Consider the following 6,000-nt stretch of genomic DNA (forward strand, 5'->3'; position numbering starts at 1 on the left):
AGGATGATCCAGACCAGGGTAGACTCTCTCATTAAGGTCTCTTAAGAGACAGGATACCCAACCCTCAGTACCTGACACTCTCCTTTTCAAAAAGAAGAAAAAGGAGTTAGCTATATTCCCTTCCAATACAGACTTGGAAGATGTTTTGCCAGAAGCATGGCAACACCCGAACAAAAAGTTTATGGTATCTAAACTGTGAAAGTCGAGTTGCATACACGCCATTTTACGATAGTATGGCCGCCATTTTGGTTCGCAGAGTTGCGCAAATAAAGTTTCCATACCCGAGTCTGTGTGACAAAGTGGACCAGAAGAGTAGCCATACTATTACACATAAATTCATAAGAACATACTGACACTAAATAAAATATAGTTAAAGGGTTAGAACGCCACACATAGCTTAGTTAGCATTGCATACATCTGTCTGTATAGTGTTTAGTACCGTTCCGTTCCGTTTCTTATGCGCAGTATTCCGGTCATTGCGAATATTTCGCAATATACACGGCCAAATAGTTATGGACATAATCCATATTCCCAGGACAGTTTCTGTTGAAAAAGGTATAACAAAGGAATCCAGATATAACCGGTTTCAACTGCTTTTTACGACCCCTGACGACGAAACCAACAAACAAAGAACTCCAAAAGATCACTCCCCTGCCCCTATTCAAACCAGGTGCATCACTTTACCCCCAATCACAGAGAACCTGACATACGACCCCCGACCAATAGGAATGGCCTTTGACCTCCCCCTTCTGACCCTATAAGATAGGTGACCCAGGGCGGCCTTGGTCACTTCGGCACATGTTCCTTTCCCTGACCTTCGACCGGGCTATAGTTCAACCCTGAACGATAGCGAGCTCTGACCGGACTGAGCTGCGCATATTTGATGAGGAGACGGTAAACGGTTGCATTCACGGTATTTATTTCCATAGTATTGTTGGCTGATTGTATCCTGTATCTGTTTTCTTCCCCTAGTAGAGCCTGATTATTATATTGTGTTGTTAGTCTATTGTATTATCTGTTATATCTGTATTTTCTATTCCTGTAACCCCCTGTTGTCCGTTAGGGACTTAAATACATCTTTTTACGGAGTTCCTATCTCCTTTCTTCTATACAGTGGTCGTGTCTGTTTATTCGCATATAGCGATAAGGTATATTACGGACACTGTCCTAAAAGGTATATTCGCAGATTAGAGTCAGAGTACTGCGAAAGGATCTCTTATTAAGGTATTGGTTCTTTGGTGTACAATACACTATAAAGGTACGCTACGCTGTGTTCGCACGTGGCTAGGTATAAAGGGTACGCTGGTTACGGACATAATACGTAACCTGCGCTTTTCACTTATTGTTTCTTTGGTCATATTTTATCGCCATTAACAATTGAGGGCTCGTCCGTCCGTTTCACATTCTGGAGCTCAGTACCAGGCGCGCAGCTTGACCTATACCAGCAAAAGGGTGGAAGTATTTATTATCCATTGCTGGATAGGCCAGGTCCGCGGCGGTGCGGGGTTCGAGAAGTGCTAGCGTTGAACCCGAAGTACAATAAGTGAAACATTAAGCCACGTGTTTTAAAGCATATCTAAGTGTTCAGTAAGCTGTACTTCTGCCTGCCACAAGTAGTTTAACGGGGTATAGTGTCTTGAGTTGCTTGTTTATTACAGTATATGTGCCACGCGCGATAAAATTCGCACACGTGGAGACAAAGGCCTGTGTTTTATTATAGTACATAGAGGATCCCTTCTGTGCAAAACTATAACTTTTATTGTTAGTTACTGCAGGACCAGAGACTCCGCCACGTGGCGATAAGTTCTGGGCCTTTTTACAGTAACGTAAAGCGTCTATTGTGTATTACGTAAGGTGCGCGCGCACGTGCCCATATCGGGAAATTTTCGCATCTTTGTACGTGATTTACGGATTAAGTGCGGGATTTATTTCGCATCTTGATACGTAACTTTCGGACGAAGTTAAGGGATTTATTCCACATTTAGGCGCAATTACTGCGTATAGCGAAACTCGAGCGCAACCTTGCAAATACACTATAGAACACGTGGGTGGCCGATTCATCGGCGGCCTGTGAACAGGTTTAACAAAACACACGTACGCACGTGGTTGTTCACTGGCACTGCACATGCAGCACACATAGGAACGCAAAGGTGAACAGTATTGAATCACTAGCTTTATTTAAAACAGTATAGTAATATACTGTGGATAGGGCAGTGATTTATAAAAGAAAATAAGTTTTTTTTTCTTTTTGTTCATTTTCCAAAAACAAGCAACTCAAGCATTATTTTAATAGATTCCTATAGCCTTTTATAAGGGATTTATACCTGCATAAGTATCTAGTGAAAAGCTACCAGCCTGGGAAGATTTTCTGTACAGAAATATTTTACATATAAGCATAAGACCAAGGTGTAACTAGCGCCCAGTGTGAAACATAACTGAGGCGAACGGGTGTGTGACAGCACGACTCAAGCCCAGTGTAGTCCAGGTAGGACAGGGTGCACGTGACGACGTGCCCATAGGAACTGCCCCTCCAGTGGAACTACCTATTTTGATCCACTAGGAGGGTACAAGAAGCTAAATCGGAACCCAGTGATCCGATTAACTGATTTAGAAAAACCAGTTTTTGGGGGTACAGGAAAACAAGTTTGTTGTGCCCTGGAAAAATTAGGCCGCACCTTGCAAGTTGGCTAGTAGTTCGCTACTAGTTGAAAGACTTGGTGATTGAGTATCATACCTCGTACCCTTCGCACCTCACTTGATTGTGGGAACGTTCTAGGTCGCTGAGAAGTGAGTGTTTTGGGGAGCTCTCAACTTAAACGAACCCACCGGTATCTACTAGCTGTGAACGTCTATTCCTGTAATTATGGGTAATAACGGGTCACACAGTGATAACGTGTCAGTTAGGGAAGAAGCGAGTCGACCCAAAGGATCGGCGGCTTTCATTATGTGCTGTAAGCACGGTGAACGAGCAGTTGTTTACCAAAAGAAATGGAAAAAGATGACACAAGGCAGCAAGTTAGAATTTCCCAGTGTTGGTAGTTTTGATCCAGAAATCTTATCGGCAGTAAAAGATGAAATATGTCTACTCTCCAGTCGTAAGAAGAGAGTGAAGCACATAGAAATTCTTAAATTGTGGCAGAAGGAAGGACAGGAACAATGGGGAATCAGATGTCTGGCAGTGCCAGATACAATCAGCCACAATAAAAATGCAACCGTAGCCGCAACAGCTCCCCCGCCCCCATATGTGCCGAAGGGGTTAATAACTAATAAGCAAGACATGAGTAATAATGTAACAGTTGCTAACTTGTATCCTGTCTTATCCCCTTATAAGGAAACCCGAGAGGAAAACGAGCAGCTGTTGGCACTGGCCGTCTCCCATGCAATTAACATGATTGAAGGAAAGGCTGAACCGGCAAAACCTGCTGCTGCGGCCCCTGCACAGGGAGAGGAGACGGCTGATGCCAACAGCATAGTCATGGACTCAGGTAAGATAGCACCACACAGCACAGACACAGATGACTCCCAACCAGGTCCCAGTAATGCGGATGTGGTACAAACATACCCTGTACGCACACTGGAGGTTCCCTATGGTAAGGCAGACAGAGAGGGTGTGATACCTACCAGAAAGATGACCATGCTAAACCCATGGACACGGTTAGAGCTGCGATCCATCATTACAGATTTCCCTGATCCTAGGAAAGATCTGGCCCTAAGCCAGAAATTTGTAAGGGATCTGGGAAACTCTGATGAACCCACCAACAAGGATTGGAGAATCATGTTGAGGGCCTGTCTCCCTACCCACATAGACATCCCGAAATTCATTCAGGACAGTGGATTGAAAGTGGATAGGGAGATAAATGATGAGATCAACCAGGAAAATATATGCCTAATCAACTTACAATTGGGAGTATATTTTCCTGCGGCAGTGGAATATAGCAAGATTTTCACCATCAAGCAAAAGGATTGGTGAAACCGCTGGTGATTTTTTCACCAGGGCCTTGAAAACGGTATCAAAATACACTGGTGTCTCCGAGCCTAAGGACAACCCCCACCTGAGGGAGATGATTGTCTCTGTGCTGGTGGAAGGGCTTAAAGATAATCTGAGAGCCAGAGTCCAAACCTCTTTCCCAAATTGGCGTGGAATGACAGTGGATGCCCTACGGGAATCTGCTGTGGACCACGACCGTAACATTAAGAAGCACAGAGAACTGCAAACTGATAAACTGATGATGGTTAGCATCCAAGCTCTTACAAATGCCCCAAATAAAGCTGCATACCAACGAAACACCAGGGACACAGGTAGAAAGCAAATTATTTGCTACAACTGCAATAGGGAAGGACACTACTCAGCACAATGTAAGTTAGGAAACCCCAGGAGTTACAAAACACATAGGCGAGAATGGGAATCTCACCAAGGTGAGACACGGAGATACCCAGCCCCTAGACAATGGGAGGAGACAGACAGGTCACGCAACATGCCTCCTCCCCATTTGATGGCTGACACTGTACTAAGGGCAACCCAGGTAAGACAATAGGAAACAGGTCATACCTGTATCCTACAGCCAGTTAGACTAACACAACACCTTAGAGAGGAACCTCAGGTGAAGGTTGATATAGCTGGAGTAAGGCAAACCTTCTTGGTTGATACAGGGGCGGCCAGATCTGTTCTCAACACTCCTCTTCACTTGGGTTTCACCGACCAATCAGTAGCAGCAATTGGGGTAACAGGAAAAATACAACATTACCCACTGACGAAACCAGCAGAGGTTACAATCGGGCCTCTGCATACCAAACATTCTTTTCTGTTGGCTGCAGCGGCCCCGACTAACCTCCTGGGTAGAGATTTACTATGTAAAATGGGATGTGTCATCTATTGCACCCCCGATGGGGTATTTCTGGACACCCCTAGAAATCTTTCACAAGAAGTGCAAGATATGCTGGATAGTCCTCAGAGGCTAATGTTGTATTCCACTGTTATAGAGTCAAATCCATCTAGGGTAGCTGAAATTACAGCACAAATACCGAGTTCCCTTTGGACTAAAGATGGACAGGATGCTGGGCTGATGGCAAATGTAGCTCCAGTAGAGATCCGGTTAAAAGAAGGCAGGATAGCCCCAAAAATACCGCAATACCCTTTAAAACCTGAAGTTGAGCTAGGAGTATACCCAGTGATCCAACGATTGCTCCAACAGGAAATCCTAGTTAGAACTTCCAGCACGGCCAATAGTCCCATCTTTCCTGTGAAAAAGAGTGGGGGGAGGGGCTACAGACTAGTGCAGGATTTAAGAGGGGTAAACAAAGTAGTTGAGAGCCAATTCCCCGTAGTGCCAAACCCAGCTGTCATCCTAATGCAAATACCACCTCACTGTACTCATTTCACAGTCATTGACTTGTGCTCTGCGTTCTTCTCTGTCCCTTTACACCCCGACAGCCAGTATCTGTTCGCCTTTACCTACAGAGGAGTACAGTATACCTGGACACGACTCCCCCAGGGATTCATAGACAGCCCCAGCATCTTCTCCCAGGCCTTGCATGATTGTTTGCAATCCTTTCAACCCATGAATGGTTCGATACTTATACAATATGTCGATGACTTATTGTTGTGTTCTGAGTCACTGGAGTCATCAGTGGATGACACTAGACAGCTGCTGATGCATCTCTCAGAGACAGGACATAAAGTATCAAAGGATAAGCTACAATTATGCCAGACCAGGGTTAAGTATCTGGGCCACTGCCTTACCCAAGGGCTGAGACACCTCACCGACGACCGAATCCAAGCGATTCGAAACATGGCACTGCCACAGACCCAGCACCAGATCCGTACGTTCCTAGGCATGTGTGGATACTGTCGCAATTGGATCCCAGGATTCTCTATTCTGGCATTACCACTACAAGAGATAAAAAAGAGGGGAAGCCCTATAAGGGCTATATAGAAGCGCTGGTTTTTATGCACCTGAGAGATCACACCAATGCACACCGTTGCTGCTCCCTGTTAGAGTT

This window comes from Crinia signifera, chromosome 12, assembly GCF_055691185.1.
Source record: "Crinia signifera chromosome 12, ASM5569118v1, whole genome shotgun sequence".
In the NCBI taxonomy this organism is placed as follows: domain Eukaryota; kingdom Metazoa; phylum Chordata; class Amphibia; order Anura; family Myobatrachidae; genus Crinia; species Crinia signifera.